Genomic DNA, 18590 nt, shown 5'->3' with positions numbered 1-18590 from the left:
TATTGAACCCTTCTCTTCCCTTTTCGACTGAGTGTTCCGCGGCTCGGTTCTTGTTTGCTGTTTTGGTGCCTCTCGCCCTAGCAACTTTTCTGTGGCTGCGAAGACCTTAGCCGCGGACTTGATTGCATCCCAAGTCCGGCCTGTTAAGCATCTGACCATCTCGGGGCTCCTCGCGTTCACTCGGAACACTCCCCGCAGCATGTCTTCACTGATTCCACCAATATTCAAGCTCTCATTTGTTGAACCTGGTGATGAAATTTTCCAGTGATTCGTTATCTCGTCGGATAACATTCAGGATTTCAGACGCATATCTGGTATGTTTACGTTGCTGACTGAAATGCTGCGAGAACTTTGCTACCAGGTCGTCCTAGCTGCTAATTTGACCATCCGGTAACTTCTCAAACCATTCTCTGGCTGCTCCTGTTAGTGTCAATGCGAACATATGACACCAATAGGGCAGGGTCCATCCGCTTACTCCCCCGACCGCCATGAAGTTTAACAGGTGATCCCTTGGATCAGTCATCCCATTGTATTTTCTAAAATTGCTCGGGATCTTGATGTTAGTTGGGAAAGGAGCGGTTGCTATCCACAGAATGAACTTTGATTTTTCCGCGAATGCAGCGGGGCGGTATGGTTTGGTGAAGTCTTCTTCCGCATTACTGAAGTACTCAGCATGCTTGACTAACGGCTTGGGACGGCTGGAGGTTTCCCTACCATAGTCCCAACTACCATCACTTGCGTAACCTTCCTCTTGAAACGTTTCTTTCTGTCGAGTATCTCGTGGAGTTCTTTGGGACAGAGTACGCTGGGTGTGATAACTTCTTTCGCGGCTCTTTGCCAGTGAACGACCAGCTGATCTAGAGTTGTCTTCCAACTCTAGATCTTGAGTATGTCGTACTGGTGGCGGAGGCGGAGATGGCGAGTCGTACGTCAGCGTCCTGGCTTGGACCTGGTCTCGCCTCACTCTTCGCTTATACTCCTCTTTCAGCCGATGTTTCTCCTTTTGGTACCACTCTTCTGGGGTGAGAATGCTTTTACCAGATCTGGCTTGATAAGTTCTCGTTTCGTCCATATCGTATCTGGGAAACTCTCCGGCTCCGTCTTCCAGAGCCGCGGTTTGAGTGGTCCGTTGGATTTTGGTGACTTTATGCCTTGAGAACTCTCAGGGTTCTGGTGTTCCTGCGTGGTGCAAAGTCTTCAAACGTTGGAACTTCTCCGGTCCTGTTTTCGAAGACCAGAGTTCTGGTGTTTCGGCGAGGTTCCTCCGACACTTGTCCTTCATGGACTGATTCGTCCAGAATTTCAGTACGACGGGCCCTAGCCAGAGCAGCAAAAGGCTGTTGGTTCTGACTCATTTTCAGATCAGTGAAGCGAAAAAACCATAAAAACCGTGTATCTAGCTAACACCGGATGGCGCCAATGAAGAAACACTAAGTCGAGCTGGATAGTCTGACCGGGTATTTCCCTAGATGTGAGTATACTGAAGTGATGAGAACATATCCAAGCTGATGCCTGCAAAACAGAACACCGTTGAGTCTCGTTACGGGAAGGATAGAGTGGCTCCCGTAACCACCATCCGGCGTGAGAATAAGTATCATACTTTTGACCGGGATAAAGTAAGACACAGTATGTGATTGCTTAAGGCTTGAGAGTGTGAATGAATACCTTGAAGAGATGATCTTCGTATTTATAGCCGAAGGTGGAGGGAAGGTGATTGGTGGGGTTGTCATTATCGAGTTATTCCCTCCCTGCCTGAATGGACACGTGTCGGGCGCTTATTGGATGCGAAAGCCTGGACCCGTTTATGGTGTGGCCATTATCTGTGCACATCGTGGGATGGCCATTACGTGTCCAGGTGTCTTCTTTCCATTAGCCGATGTCGCTATCAGGAGGTTTTGAGGGAATCTTCTAGAAGTAGTTTGTTACAACTGCTCTTCCATATCACGTGGGGATCATGCGTATGATGAGTCTCTTGCATTATTCGTGGATTCCTTCCGTGGATGTTCGCGTGACCGTCCGCGGGTTATGACGGAGTTCCACGAAGTGTCTTGGATTGCGGATGGCTTCATCAATCCACTTGTTCCTTGTGCGGATGTCTTTTGGCGATCCGCGGGTTGATTGATGGATCCGTGGGATGCGGATGTCTTTTGACGATCTGCGGGTTGGATGAGGGACCTGTGGGTAGCTTTGCTACCCTCCCTCTATAGTCACCTTGAATTCTTTCAAGAAAAATTGGTGACAATTTATCAACTTTTAATGGCGAAGGCCTTGTAATTAATTTTCCAATAGAACAAGATATACATTGAGGCATTTTATCTATTTTGTGGATCTTTTGATCTTTCAATGGATGCCCATGTGTATTTTCAATGATCCTTTTCATCATTGTGGATCCTAGATGGCATAATCTGTCATGCCATAAGTTTACGATACCAGAATCACAACAGTTTTCTTTAACTGCCATATGTGCTTGAGGCACATTTATATATATATATATATATATATATATATAATGCAAACCAGAATGAAGCATTGGTAGTCTTTCCAATATATGACTTCTCTTTACAATATGTAAATATTTTTCATTATCAACAGTCCTCGACTGGGTATCATATCCATTATGATATATATTCTTGAAACTCAATAAATTTCTGGTTGATTTTGGAGAAAATAGAGCATTTTCTACTAAAAGCTTTGTACCATTCGATAATTCCAAATTAGCTTTTCCCACTCCTATTATGTCTGAGGGACCTGATATTGTGTTAATATTTCCCTTTGTTGGTTGTAATTCGTAAAATTATTTTTGATATTTTAAGATAGTGTATGTAGCATTACTATCCGTTATGCATAAATCAGCATCATTTGATTGATCTTTTGCTCCAATGAAATTCATTTTAATCTTCAAATATAAAGAAAAACAGTAAGTGCATATATTATACATTCCTAAATTTATTACAAGAGAATTTATTTTTGTATGAAAGGAAAAGTAATTAAACATAGTTAAGACATAAACATGAAATGAAATACATAATTATCATTGTGATTTTACAATATCACTTTCAGGGTTCAAATTCATTGATAAAATCTGAGATATTCAATTCAATATCGGTACCATCAATTTTTTCGACATGATTCACTTCCTTTTCCTTTCCTCTCAGAGATGTTTGATATAATTCACATAGATGTGAAGGTGTTCGACAAGTCTTTGCCCAATGATTAGTACTTCCACATCTGAAACATGAGCCTCCATCATTCTGGGACGTACCAGCATCATTTTAAACTTGTTTTGCTGGTTAGCGTGGTAATTATTAGCTTTTTGGCTACAACCACGACCGCGACCGTGTCCACGTCCACGATTATTATTCCATTTAAATGAGTGGTTGTGACTACTAAAATGGGTTTTATTGAAATAGTTTCGGCCACGCCCACGGCCTTGTTCCCATTTACGTCTAGAATTCTTATGATCATTATTATAAGCAATATTTGCTTCTGGTATGGCTAATGATCCTGTGGGACGAGCTTGATGGTTTTTCATTAATAGCTCATTATTTTTCTCTGCTATGATGAGGTTTGTATTCAGATAAGAGTATGTTTGAAAATTTTGCAAACTGTAATTGTTGTTGCAAAATTATATTTGATACATGAAAAGTAGAGTAAGTTTTTTCTAACTTATCTGTCCCGGACATAATTTGTCCACAATATTCAAGCCTTGAACATATATTTAATAGAGCAGATATGTAATCATTCACTTTTTTAAAATATTGGAACATTAGATTGTTCCATTCGGCTCTAGTAGTAGGGAGTAATGAATCCCTTTGATGATTAAATCTGCTTTTTAATTCTTTTCATAAAACACTTGAATTATCATAATTAAAATACTCCAACTGAAGTATTTCATTGATGTGTTTATGAATAAAGACATCAGCTTTTGCTCTATTGTGGGCATCCAATGCGTTGTTTTCATTAATTGCTTCTAACGCACCCATTGATTTGAGGTGTCTTTTGACATTTGTTGTCCATGCATATAGTTATCTCCAGAACTTTTGAGAGCCAAAAATTCACGCTTTGCAATATTCGTTATTTTATTACTAAACACAAATTAGATAAATATTAGGATTACATACTTAATAAAATTGAAACAAAATACAAAGGTAGAGCAATAAGTAGATAAAGGAAAAGAAAAAATCAAACTCCTTAGGTGGGAGATTACAAATTAAGAACAATAAGATTATCATCATTATGGTGGCTAACATTAAAACTGGGTGAAGCATCTTTCAAAAATATTATCTTGGGTATTCCTGAGAAGAATAGGTTTGTATTTGTGAAAAAAAAATTGAGATTGATAATTGGTTTTTTATAGTGAAAAATTTTTAACCGTTTTACAGCAGCTATATGACCGTTTCGTCAACGGTTATATATATATATATATATATATATATATAAAACTTATCTTGTAAGTAATAAAATAAATGAGATACAAATGATAATCTATTAAATAAGATGTAAAATTAGTATGCATAATAATAATAATGATGAACTTGTTTATGATACATAAATAATCATTAGTACACGAATAAAAGTTATAGAGATAGTAAGTAAATGTTAAAGAGTTATTAGTTTTTTAATTAGTAAAAGTTTATAGTAAGATGTCTTTTATGTTTGTTTTGTTTTATCATTATAGTTATCTTTTTAATCATTATTATTATATGTTTACCTTGTTTATGATTGCCGTCTTCTTACTTGGTTGATCTTCTTGATTAAGCCACAAGCGATTCGTGCTAATAACGTGTTATAATATTACCACTAAAATTATAACAACAATTATATCAATGTATTCTTTAAATAATTTGAAGATGACAAAAAACAAGAAAATAGGAGAGATATATATTTAGTAACTTTCGATTGTGTGTATCTTTATTTGTTACACAAGGTACATATATATACAACTATTATTACTGTTTTGGGGACATACACAATAAATTTGTGTTGAAAATGTTCATCCATTCACATGGATGTTTCTTTACTTACACGTTTATAACAGTGAGTTCAATGCCACGTTCAGCTCCAGCTCAGCTTGAGTTTTAAATAAGATTTTGAGTTTCGATTAAATTTATTATCCGAGCTAAAAATTGAGCTTGAACTAGATTCGATTTAAGAAAATAAAACAAACAACATGGAGCAGTTAGTGGCATAAAGAAATCAAAGAAACGAAGAACAAATAGAGAATTAAAACAAAGAGTAGCAAAGTCGAAGACGTGAAGAAATCAAAGAACTTGCATCATCTCTATCTTTATCAATGACATCCCATGTTAGAGATTACATCAATCGTAACTTGAACTGCTTACACATTTTTCAACAACAAATGTAGGAAGTAGAAGATGCTAATTGGCAATGTTTGCACGGTTGAACCACGTCACGTCATCTTAGGGGCGCATCAGTAGTAACTTGTCATAGCAGTGGCAAGCTCACGTCAATATCCTGATTTGTAGCAACCTAGTAGAAGTCATGTAAGTTGCAACCCTCAATGGTAATTAACTTCTTATCAATAAGAATATTACTAGAGATAACTGATCGCTTAATTAATCCCCCGCCCTTCCCCCTCTCTCTTTAGTAACAAGATTGATGAATCATTATTTTCAGACCTAAACTATTTCCCCATAATTGTTAGACCTAAGTTGCTATTGGTGGGATATACTGAGTACGATGATGATGATGATGATGTTAGACCTAAGTTGCCTAACAACTATTATCGAAATATCTAGCAATGCTCACTAACTGGGTTTTTAACCAAATAAGGAAAGGAACAGAAAGTTGGATGCCTTTTTTGTTCTTTTCAAGAAGTTGATAATTAAAAGTGGTAAATTAATAAGTAATATTTATATTGATATTTCTTGTTTATTTCTTTAAACTCAAATCTGATTACTTGAGTCGTTGAAAAAATCAAATAAGTATAAGGATGTATTCAAACACCACTTGGTATTATCGTTGCTAAAAAGAGCAAAGTCCAATCACCAAAAGTTTGTTGTCATATCACATAGGTCCAGCTATCACTGCTTATTTTGTTGTCTGCCTTCAAATGCATCATTTCATCCGTCTAAGCTAGCTTGCCTGTGTTTGTTTGTTGTTTATTTGAAGTTGATCAACAAAATTCTTTCAAGACCCCATGGAGGGTGGTATGTTACACCGCAGAGAAGAGAAGAGAGCTGGAGTGTTGGGGTCATAAATTCTTTTTATTTTTATTTTTTTGGCATTTTTAAATAAAAGGGCTATTTTGTTTGTTTCATATAAATTAAACAGAAATTTTACTGGTTAATGTCAAAGACCAAACGTGTTACAGGTAAACAAACGGTGATAACCAAACTTGTTTTAATTGTAATTACAATTTTTGCGACTAAAACTGCAATCTAATCTTACCAAAGCAACCATCCATGAGTGTGTGTTTAACAAAAGTGAAACTTATAGACCTGACAAAATGGGCAGGTGGGGTCAACTGGTTCGGCTCAAGACGGGGCATTTAATAGTTATTTTGGTTTAGGTTAGAGTGGGTTGTGACAAAACGGTCAAAACCGAAACGGACCATTTTGAAAAATCACTCAAAAGCAAAAGCTTTTTATCATAGTTTATTTTTATTTTTTAAATAAGTCTATTTCTATGCAATAGACAATAAAATATATACATGAAAAAAAAAGACTACACAACAAAGGCACTCCAACAACATCTGGACAGTCTAGAGCTTCATATTACTGATTAACAGCCTACATATCAAACATTAAATGTAATACAACCCTTTAATATAAATCTTTTAACAAATGAAGAGAAATGTTTGCGGGTCAGATCAATCCGATTCCGACCAATTTCAACCTGTATTATAATGACTCATTTCTACTAGAACCCTTTTGACACATGTAAGTACTCAAAAAGAATTATTAAAAAGGATTTGTAAGAACCAACCAAAAGTTACCAAAATCATATCCTGATATGCAATTGCAATCTATGGCATACCTTAAACAAGCAACAACCAAAGAAGAGTCTTTTAACTTAGAACCACTTGTTTTGTTGTCTTTGATCCTTGATCGATTGTCTATCCTAACAAGCCATTTGAGGTCTCCTTAAGGGACAATTTCTATATTTTACCTTTTAAGCTCACTCAAAGCCAGCTTTTAGTCCAAAACACACCATCCCCACTCGACATATTCAAAATCCAACAGTATTTCAGTTCTGACCAGCCTTTAAAGATATCCGCCCAACAACTGTGGTGGAATTGCCTTCTTTGCTTAAAGTTTTACTGTTTGGATCTCCAAACGGAATTGTAAACCAAGCTGTCTGGATGCCAAACCAGCCGACTTGTTTCGGTTTGGACGGTTTACGAACACGTTGCGGTAAACCACTGCAAAGGTCACCAATAATCACCACAAGAGCATTTTCCATCCTTAAAATGATGAAACCGTGAATTATCTCTCACAATGATTTCCCTTTCCTCTATTGCAGATATAAACTTCGTGGCCTCATGACAATCCCCACAAACCCTTAAGTTCTTGAAAACCGTAACTGGAACCCCTTTTGCCATTTTAATCAATCCATAAGCAATTGCCAGTTTCTCACTATGCCATAATAACATCTTTTCCTTAAGATCATCACCCTATGCAATGCAAACTCAAGAGCCGGAACATAGCCAGCCACCTTCATTTTCTTCTCCAGTTGGTTAAGTTTTTCATGAATTAAAACCAGTTCAGGGTGGACTCTATCGCCTGATCTAAACTCGTGTACAGTATTCTTCACTTCAATCCAACTATACCCAGGAAATTTAATAACTTTATTGTCTTTCATTGATCTTCTAACTTTAGATACACAGTCCCATTTCTTCATTGCTGCATAGACATTAGCAAGTTGAACATAACCACCTGCACTTGACGGGTCACATTCAAGCAAACTTCTAGCTGCATATTCAGCCACCTCTAAATTCTTGTGAACCCTACAAGCACCTAGAAGGGTCCCGAATATAGCCGGGTGTGGCTTAAAAGGCATGGTTTTTATTAAACTTAAAGCCTCAACAAACTTACCGGCTCGACCAAGCAGATCAACCATACAAGTGAAGTGATCAAGTTTTGGTTTGATTTTGTAGTCTCTCTGCATTGAGTCAAAGTATTCAATCCCACGAGCGACCAATCCTGCGTGGTTGCAAGCTGTTAAAACTCCTATAAAAGTGATCCAGTCAGGTTTAAGTCCCGATTTTTTAATGGAATCAAACAACATAAGAGCTTTATTGCCTTCACCATGTTGAGCATATCCTGAAATCATAGCATTCCATGTGACGATATCTTTATGTAAAGTTTCGTGAAACAACTTCCACGCTGTCTCCAACTCACCACACTTGCAGTACATACTGATTAAAGATGTATTCACCATGGTGTGTAAAGAAAGTGGAGATTTGTTTGTGAACTGGTGCACTTGCTTACCTAGTTTTAGCGAAGACAAATTACTACAACCGAGTAACACACTGCTTATAGTTGACGAATTTGGCTTAACCCCGGTTTCAACCATTGTTTTAAACACCTTTAAACCATCGTCTGCCCGTTCATTTTCCATATAACCCGACACCATCGTGTTCCATGTCACAAGATTTCTCTCAGGCATTTCATCAAACAGTTTCTCAGCCGAATCAACCTTTCTAGACTTCATGTAGCCCGTCACCATAGCAGTCCACGCAACCACACATTTAGAAGGCGCAATCCTAAACAGCTTTTCCGCAACGATCAAATCACCCGTAGCAGCATACCCCGAAATCATAACGTTCCACGACACATTATTTCTCTGGGGCATTTCATCAAACAGTTGATAGGCTTGATCCATCATCCCATTCTGACACAAACCCGATAACATCGTGTTCCAAGACGCGGTATCTCTAACCACCATTTGATCAAAAAAAGCCCGAGCAGCCTTAAAGCCACAGTTACGCATGTAACAACTCAACATTGTGTTATAAGAGACAATATCTGGTTAAGGTATTTTATCAAACAGTTGGCGGGCATCTTCAAATCTTCCTGCTGTTTTCGAATACCCGGTTAGCATTGAGTTCCATGTTACCGTAGTCCTAATTGACATGTTGTTAAACACATTGTAGGCTGAATCAAGATCGCCTTGACGGATGTATTCCGTGATCATCCTGTTGGATGACTTTACCACATCCAATTCGTTTCCGTAAGAATGATAAGACAGTTGCAGCAGAAGATTGAGAACGGAAAACCCATGATGGGTTGTCCTAAATCGACGGCATTGGATCATGTTAAGTTTCTAAACATGACTTATGTGACAGCAACAGCCATCCATGGTTTATTGTGTTTCAGTAAAAAGTTGTTCAGTTTCGGTTGTAGTTGATACAATTCAACACATATTTTACATCAATTGAAAACTATGAAAACGAACATTAGTAACAATCGCGATAGTACAGATTTGCCAATTGTTAGAAAGGTGTCAGTTTGGTTCGTTATAAGTATGCTGCAATGATATATTCGGAATTTCATAAAACATTACATTATATTAAAGAATTACGGAAAGGGTAAACGGAGTCAGTTAAGAGAAAAGTAGAACTAAAAGTGAGGCAGTTTTGATAACATTCATAACATTTACGTTTGCGCTTCAGTTACTTGTACATTAATACTTATAACTTGGTCTCTGAAAAAAAAAGTTATATCGAGATGTAGATAAAAATAGACCCATCGCAGCATACTCGGAATTTATACATCGTATATTAAAAATTATGAGAGAAAAACAAAGCATCATAGAGTAAATCATGCTCACAGTTAGTTTTAAAAATTCATGGTCCGTCATGAGAGTAATTTGCTCTTTTTACTCAAACATAACAAAAGTTAGTCTAAGTCCTTATATATGTTACAAAATCAAACCCAAAATTCTATATTTACAACTTTTGAAACTTTATAGTCAATCGAGGTACCTAATCTATCTATGATAATTCTTAACTTTCCTACTATTTTAATCCCTTTAGTAGGCCTAGTATTTCCAACAATTGCAATGGCTTCTTTATTCTTCATGTTCAAAATACAAGATTGTTAACTAGAGCCGATGACACAAAATATCATCTATTCTTTTTTACGTTTGTATCATAACACTCTACCTAGTGATAAATAAAGTATCTGTGCCCCTTTTGATATCTCAGAAATTTTATAAATGGTTAAAGGTGTGACTTAATTAACCAAACTGTAAAAGTTCATTTGTGTAATTAATTCTTATTTCATTAGAGCTAATATCTTGTTTTAAACTATTTAAATAGTGCATAAATATTTCTAAAACTTACCTTCAAATTTATATACTTAAGACTAGTGTTATTTGAATAGTTCGTGGACTGTAATTGTGTGTCTGCTAGTGTACATTAGCTCTGACTCGAACTCTTTGGGTTGTGGGTAGCTTGCTCGTATTGGTATACATGTTTTGAGTCAAGTTCGACCTGTTGATAGCTTACTCGTACACAACAACGACCAGATTTGGCACGTGGACCGATTTGGCTCGAGGAGTACAACTCGTACGTTGGACCGAACTCACTTGTGAACGATCCTAATGAACTTTTTTAACGAATTTGAACAAATATTATTATAACTAGGAATGGAATCCCATAATTTATGTGCGTAATAGACGATTATCTAACCGCATAATCCGTCCTCCTTTTCTTATAAAGATCTTATTAGCGCATCGTAGAAATAGTTGTACGATTTTCACAGTTCATTCTTACGTTTAAACTTAGTTATGTATTTACACATAACCAAAGGGTTGTAATACTCACGCTACACCAACATATGTAGTTGGCTAGCTTTCTCATTGCATTTTATTTGTATTCGAGTTTTTATCAATTTACAATCTAAATAAACATATATCGAAGTATAATAAATGAATATGAGTATGTTAAATAGCATGTAAATTATATCACTTCTTGTGTGTTTATTTCTTCCTATTTTGTGTGCAGACGAAGTAAACTACTTGTTGTTATTCACATCGCGCATCCACTAAAAGTGTTTTAGGTGTGCCTGGACATGGATCTCCGCCAAAATATTTTGTCGTATGAGAAATCGAGCATTGCCTTTTCCCTAAACAAGCCTGAAATATTAAAAGTTATGAGCTGAGTTATTTACTTTGTAAATGAATGCAATTTAACACAGAAGAAGCTAGATCACCTTTTCAACGATTTGTTGAGAATTAGAGGAATGACATTTCCCAATGGAATAGCCTTTGCAGTCACCCGAAGGGTTACCGTGGCTTGCAAATACGATCTTGGAGATGATTCGGCTTTCAGGACATCGCAAGTGCAATCTAGGTCTTGGTCTCCATCGATAGTGTTCAAGTACTTTCCATGAGTTTACCCTAGGAGGATGTACATCTGATACGTGCCCACAAACTTTGTCGATCGAAATAGTATCTAGAGAAATGCCTAACGGGTTTGCATTTTCTTCCTCGAACAAAACTAGTAGATTGCCCGTTGGTTTAAGGAAAGACCGGGCTACATTGTACCTGTCAAACATAGACCAAAACTTTTGTATGTCACAAAGATCAATCAAACATGTGATGTAAGAAAATATTGGATGCATGTTTCAAACCATGTTTGTGAAGGAGATCCTTCAGGAGTCTTAAAGGAGACCCAATATCTTCCGATACTTTGGCCGTTGATCCAAGCTTCTCCTTTCCCCATCGAACCAAGGTTCAATGCAATCGGTTCGGTGCCCTCAGGCTCGTCAAATGTTGTCTGTTAAGTACAAAACAATGATCACCACTGGTAAAAGAACACATAAATATGCTGGAAGTTTATGTTAATAATGATCATAATTATATCCAAGATCAACTTGAGGTCAGAAAGGTTCCAAAGCTCACCTTATACCAAGTTAGAGTGCTAGGGTTTTGGTATTGACTCCACGAGACATTACTCGACCCTTCGTCTGTGTAAATCGATAGCTTCTGCCCAAGCAATCCGATCTTTATTGATTAATGAAAGTGTAGAAGTTGAGAAAATGATTCCGTTAAACTTATTATTTTTATTATTTTTTTGTAGTAAATGTATGTATATTTTGCTGGCTGGAATGGCTTACTTGATATCCCCAATGTGAGTTTGTGAAGTTGAGATCTTGAATCAACACCTCACGTAACCCTGCGCTTCGACGCTCCATAAACGCTCCTGAATCCTTCAAAACTCGATCATTCGACCAAATATTTAGTAACCTCCCTTTATGTTTTTGGTACTAAATTTGGCTATTAAAGTTTAGGACACCTACCGGTAATCCAACCATTATACTTAGCAAGGAAATGTTGTTGATTCCAGTTGGGAGAGAAATGGTGTTTTCGAACGTGAAGTTTGTAACTTTACGAGATCTGTGTACAGAACCTAACACAAATTACAAGGCAAGATTATTAATCACAATAGGTTATAAGTACATATGAATATATGATCACATGATACAAATATTAATTCAAGATCCATACCCACAAGAGCTCCATTAACATAAGCATGTAAAGCATGTCCAAAAGAGGTCACTTTGAGCATATATTGAGCTTCTGAGGAGTTTGTCTGCATCCTATATATATGTTCATAAACATTACATTTATATATGTTTGCTGTTTAATTACTAGGAAAAATCATATGGAATAAATGATTTCATCGTTACACATGATTATATTCAGTCAACACTGTTTTAATAAATAGGATTGTAAATTGCTTATTACAGTGTTTTCTCATTTTACCGGTTAATCACATAATAGTTAACCTTACCCCATTGTGAACCAAAGATAATCCGAAGTGTCTTTCGTGGTATTCATTTGTTCTAGCAATGTATCCGACCTCAATGAAGTCTGGTCGAATTGAGGTACAGCTTCACTAAAGGCCTGCCATTGTTGAGGCGAGTCGAATCTTATGATCGGCTGCATTGATCGCGTACTAATTTGTGTGTTAACCTATTACATTTAGAAAAACATTAATCTCATCACATAGATTCCCAAACAAATATGCTAGCTAGAATCCAGAAAACATACCATGGCAGAATTGAAGGCCACATTTTTGCAATCAGGTAAGATGCTAACTGACTTCGATGGCAAAGTGTACTAAGTATTATTAAACACCATAACACCTTCTTTGCTATTGTTATTAACAAGAAATGCAGCACATTCGCCTGCGTTTCCATTGTAGACATACGCCTATACGATTAAATGCATAACCGCGATTGTTATAACTTATATAGGCACAACAAACATAAAATGTGACATGAAACACATGTACATACATCTTGATTATCACCCATATGTTCAATTGCTAAGTTTCCATACAGTAATGTCTGTGAACATAGCTTCAATGCTGCATGCATATCCTTGAGATGACCGTATTTCGGTTGTCTGGTTATACCATATTCATCAACAGGAGCTTGATCATAATAACCTGTAATAATAAACGAGGCCGTTGACCGGCCAAAGTTTGTTCCTCCATGGTACTGTCATAAAACAAAAGGTATAGTTCAAGCATGTTTACTTAAATAATCTATATACACATGTATAATGGCGGATCTTGTGTTTTTGTCAAGCACATTAATAGTTGTCTATGCGAATTCCCATAATATATTTGTAACATTACCATATAGTAATTTACAAAGCTTCCATTCATCTTTATGATGAACATTGCTGTATGAAAGGCCAAATCCTGGGCTGATCTCAAGTATGGAACTTCTCCATATCCTTGCACGCTTCAAGAACACGAATAAGTTAATTAGTAACGCTCTGGTTTTGACTTTTGACTTTGACTTTTGTTTAATAAGAAGGCAATTAGCATTTACAAAGAAGTCCAATTTTCAGTCCACATGGAAGGCTTATTTGGTGAGTTTGGCCCTTTCCATGTTTCAGCACATCTCATCCCATTGCAAGTGTTGATCTGCAATTATATGTTTGACCTTTAAAGTTAGAGGGTAATTAAAGGAGTTTTTACTGCTTAAAAGTATGATTAAGAGACCAAACCACAGGATCTGGGGCGTCGTCTTGCTTGCACATCATCCATGGTTCACCTGTGTTTTGACCAACTGCCATTTGCGCGGTCCAGTTCACATATCGTGATCCGTCATCATGAAACGCTCCTTCGATGTTTTGGTACTCATTCTCAATCTATAACATTTATCATGGCATACAAGATAATATTTTCACGTGTTAATGTTTTAGTTCAACTCATTTTAAGCATTAAACTTGTAAACCTGTGAAAGAATAATTGGGCCTCCTTGTGAAGCAAACAGGTTCTCTGCCTTCATCATGTCCACAATTTTGGTTGTAAAGTTTTGCATGTAAAGCTACAAAATGCAAAACTTTTATTATAACTCGGATTACTCATTTAAGCTTGCTTTGACTTTGACTTTGACTTTGACTTTGATTTGGAGGGTCAAAAGTGTGATCACCTTGAATGGTTCATTGTTGGTTCGGAAGACAATGCCTGGAACATCATGCAACCAAAATGGCAAACCTCTGAAAGACAGGTTCATAGTGACTAATTTTCGATCCGAAGCTATATATGTTTTCTAGTTACAAATGTTATTTACATAACCATATTTCCATTCGGCCTCGATGAATGGTCCAATTCGAAGACTTGCATAAAGACCTTGTTGTTGCACTTGCTTAATAAAACCTACTATGTCATTTCTACCAGTAAAATCATACTACAAGTTGATCCAAAAAACACATTGTTAATTATATATAGGGGCAACTTCATATAATAGTAACCAAGTTTCAAAAGTGTTCCAATTAGGTCACTCAACTTTAAAAGGTGTTCTAATTAAGTCACTCAACTTTCATATTTTATTAAATTAAAGGTTTTAACATAGTTTTTTAGCCTTTTTCTTTTTTGTTTCACATAGAAAATCTTTTTATCTTTTTTTTGAAGTTGACGTCGAGTGGCGACATGGATTATATTTTTTATTTTTAAATTTTAATATAATTAACGTTTTTTTAATTTGTTAAACTTAACTACATATGTTGCAAATTCCGACCCCCACATCTTATCCTTCATTTCTTTCTTAACGCACAACAAAACTGGTGAGACTCGATTTGAAGATTTAGTGACCCGATTTGGGGAAAATATGCACGAGTGACCTAATTAGAACACTTTTGAAAGTTGGTTACAATTATGTGAGATTTTCCCTTATATATACATCTATGTTATATGTATATGATTAGTTAACACATGTTACTATCACATGGGTGTAAGTTAGAGAGAGACCTGGCCAGGTTGTGGCTCATGGAGGTTCCAAAACACATAGGTCTGTATGACATCTAGACCACCTTGCTTGGCTTTATCTATCAAAGATGGCCACATCTGCCCATAATTTCACATGTATAGTCAACCATTAAGATCTCTAAAATGTCCCTATACCTTTTTTTGGGTACTATAAAAAGTTAAAAACATATAGGGTATGAAAATGTGAATTTCTAACACGACAAGAAAATATGACTAGAACTTAATCTAAATAGATTCGGAAATTAGTCTCGGGTCGAACCAGTATACACGTTTAGCTAAACATATATACAGTGTTCATCAGTTTTGAACTCGGTAGGTTCACATAATTTTCTCTATACATGTGTCACACCTTAAGTATCTCAACCATTAACTAATATTAGAGCGTTCTCACCCTATCTATCTTAAAACCAAAAATTACACTAAAACTCAATTTATTTTCTCTCTTCATTTCAATTAAATAATACTTTTTATATATTTTATCATTATCTTTTCTCTTTCTTTCACTCACAACCACTTTCAAAATATATTAAAAAATTATAAGGGATGAACAGTAACTTTTCAAATATACAGAAAAATCACTACTTTTTCTAAAATATAAAAACTCTTCACTCACAACATCCTGAATCACTCTCTAAATTATAAAAACACTACTCACATAATATAAGGGATTGGATGAGAATTCAATTATATTAATTAATTACTCAGATTACTTCATAGCTTCTAATGTCAGAATCACTTTGTATGTTATATATTTATTATTATAATGTACACTACAAACAGAAAAAACAAAAGGAAGGCATGGAAAAGATCGTCTGAATGCACAAGGCACAGTTGGCAATCTTGTGATTTGTTGGCGCCACAACATATACCGACAGAAAACGTTGTTGGTCAGCTCCTCGGCAAATATTTTCCCGCTATTTATTCTATAAATGTTTAAAAATTTTAATTATAGCCCATTCAATTATTCGTGTGACACTCAAATTTAAATACAATAAATTGTTTTTTTTTTTAATTTCTGTGTGAATAAAAAATATATTGGGCTAAAATAGCAGTCTTTAAAACAAAAGGAATCATTAATAGCGGTTATTCACGAGTCAAACATGTATAGAGTCTTCCTTTTATATATTAAGAAAACATTTATCATATCTAAACGGAATAAATCTTTTATTATGCTTTTCCCAAGAGGAATATCGTGTTTTCTTTATTAGATTTTTACCTATATATGCCAATTTCATAAATTGTAAAGTATTTCATGAATCATGATAATAATTTTAGTAGGTTATATGAACATTTCATAAACCGACCTCAGCTGACCGGAAAACACTAAAAAAAACATACCGGACCGCCAATCCGGTTTTAGAAACCAAAAGTATAGAAAGAGCCAAAGAGGTAAGCGTAGACCGGACCATATGAAGATAATAGGAACAATTCCGGTTCAGACATAATTTTAGCACACATAGAATTTTAGAAATGGGTTTTATAATTAAAACTCTTGATCATATTTGATTGTTTATAATAATAATAATAATAATAATAATACAATAAAACCTCCAACCATGTGAGAGGTAGAGGAGAGATGATTTAACAAAGGGTTACGGTTTCATACACCACCAAACCCATGTAAATTATTGTTTACACTAAGGTAAACGGCCGTTTACAACATAACGTGTATGAATCCTAATTGGTGTGCCAAAACATTTTCCTTTTAACAATAAAACAAAAGAGAAGAAAAATATGTGTACTTACATCAGGAGTGCTTCTAGGATAATGAATTGAACCCGAAAACAAAATCTTGCGTTGCCCATCGATGATAAGCGACCTCCCGTCATAACTCACATTTGCTCCCTCCACCGCGCAGCCACTGACCACCGCTAGTAGAATAACGCACCACCGGAACCACATCGTCTCTTAATTCTCTGTCTAAAACAAAGTGAGAGAGAGGAACTTGAGATGCAATATACATTGGGACTAAAATGTTGTGAAATGAAATGGAAAGAGATGGCGGAGTTGTTAAAGATGACAAACAACATATTTGTTGCATTGCACGGCAAACATGGTTTTTATAGGTTGGTGGGTTATGCTCATTATTTAAGTGTGGAACAAACATACATACATACATATTATTTTTTTATTCATATGAGCATATACTGATTTTAGTACAAGGTTGTAAAATACAAAAATGAGTTTGTACAAGTATACTTACAAATTTTTTGGTTTAAAGAGTTGATCAATTATTAGTAGATCAAGAAAACAATAGTTTGATGTTAAACAATTAATATCTGTTTTATATCATAAAATTAAATTAAAAGATATTTTGCATTTTTTTTTCATTTTAACTAAGAAAGACGATGTAGGATCACGTGAGGCCGAGAACATTACCTACACGTGAAGTGTATCAGCGAGAAAGCAAAGCATGTCACATGAATTGTGGAAGGCATAATCATCCTCAATTCCTCATTTAAGGATTAAAGAAACGTAAATCATAATTCTCTTTAATCGTTTGTTCTTTTTTCCTTCAAAATGACCAAAATACTCTTTATTATTAAAATCAATTTCTTTTTCCTATATTTATTGGCCCCGCTTGAAAAGCCACCCCCATACTTCATCAACTAAACATAAAAACATTTTCAGTGTCACTAAACCATAATGTTGTGGTGACTAGAAGTACATACAATTGTGATGGAAAGCAGATACAATAGTGATGAAAAGCAAATGCTCGAAGTGAAGATGATAGATTTGAATCCAAGGATCAAAAGCACCCCTTCAAATCAAATGGATTAGCAGGTTCTTCGAGAATTGTTTTGGTCATCAAAACCGACCCTTTGATTTATATGGTTGTTCGGCTAGGTTCATGGGACCAAAACCAAAGATAGTCACAAACAAAATCAAATCTCCAAACCAAAACTGTTAATATATATGCAAATATAGAATGAATAGCAAAGATCTTTTTATGTAGCAAATATATGATGTATATTGTTGCCCGTTTATCTGCCACTTTATTGTAATTGTTTTGAATTTTATAAGAAATAGCGGGTATTTTACTATATCACTTACTATAATAATGGACCATGATTATAGTAATCTCAAGTGTTATCAATGAGTTATTGAGAAATTACTACACTTTACTACTTCAGGGTGTAATATTATTTTTTTACCAATTAATACCAAATAAACAAAGAAATCAACTAAAATAGAAGCCTAAATTTAATTAAATGAACTAATTAGGTATAAATGTAGTGATATTTCTATATATTTTAAAAGTTATTGTTACATTTTATTAATTTTTTAATATTGTTTAAAAATAGTTGTGAATGAAATAAAAAGAATATATATA

At 35.4% G+C, this 18590-nt stretch overlaps 2 pseudogenes across 1 annotated transcript; both read right to left on the bottom strand.

Moving 5' to 3' along the window:
* Positions 1 to 7393: 7393 nt before the first annotated feature.
* LOC143627802 (pentatricopeptide repeat-containing protein At4g16835, mitochondrial pseudogene) lies at positions 7394 to 9281 on the bottom strand (annotated as a pseudogene).
* Positions 9282 to 10945: 1664 nt separating this feature from the next.
* LOC143627801 (beta-galactosidase 16-like) lies at positions 10946 to 17191 on the bottom strand (annotated as a pseudogene). The gene is made up of 18 exons (XR_013152645.1): positions 17003 to 17191; positions 15239 to 15334; positions 14567 to 14678; positions 14421 to 14485; positions 14223 to 14315; positions 13993 to 14136; positions 13815 to 13909; positions 13616 to 13724; positions 13272 to 13475; positions 13024 to 13185; positions 12764 to 12945; positions 12478 to 12569; positions 12270 to 12379; positions 12087 to 12179; positions 11872 to 11973; positions 11601 to 11746; positions 11181 to 11514; positions 10946 to 11103 (listed from the first exon to the last, which is right to left on the bottom strand). The product of XR_013152645.1 is annotated as a beta-galactosidase 16-like (transcript).
* Between the last annotated feature and the right edge of the window lie 1399 nt (positions 17192 to 18590).

The sequence above is a fragment of the Bidens hawaiensis genome, unplaced genomic scaffold (assembly GCF_021521415.1).
Source record: "Bidens hawaiensis isolate Kalapana, Puna unplaced genomic scaffold, B.hawaiensis_p1.1 tig00004743_1, whole genome shotgun sequence".
In the NCBI taxonomy this organism is placed as follows: Eukaryota; Viridiplantae; Streptophyta; class Magnoliopsida; order Asterales; family Asteraceae; genus Bidens; species Bidens hawaiensis.
The sequence above is the reverse complement of the archived record's forward strand: the minus strand, read 5'-3'. Positions and strand labels throughout refer to the sequence as shown.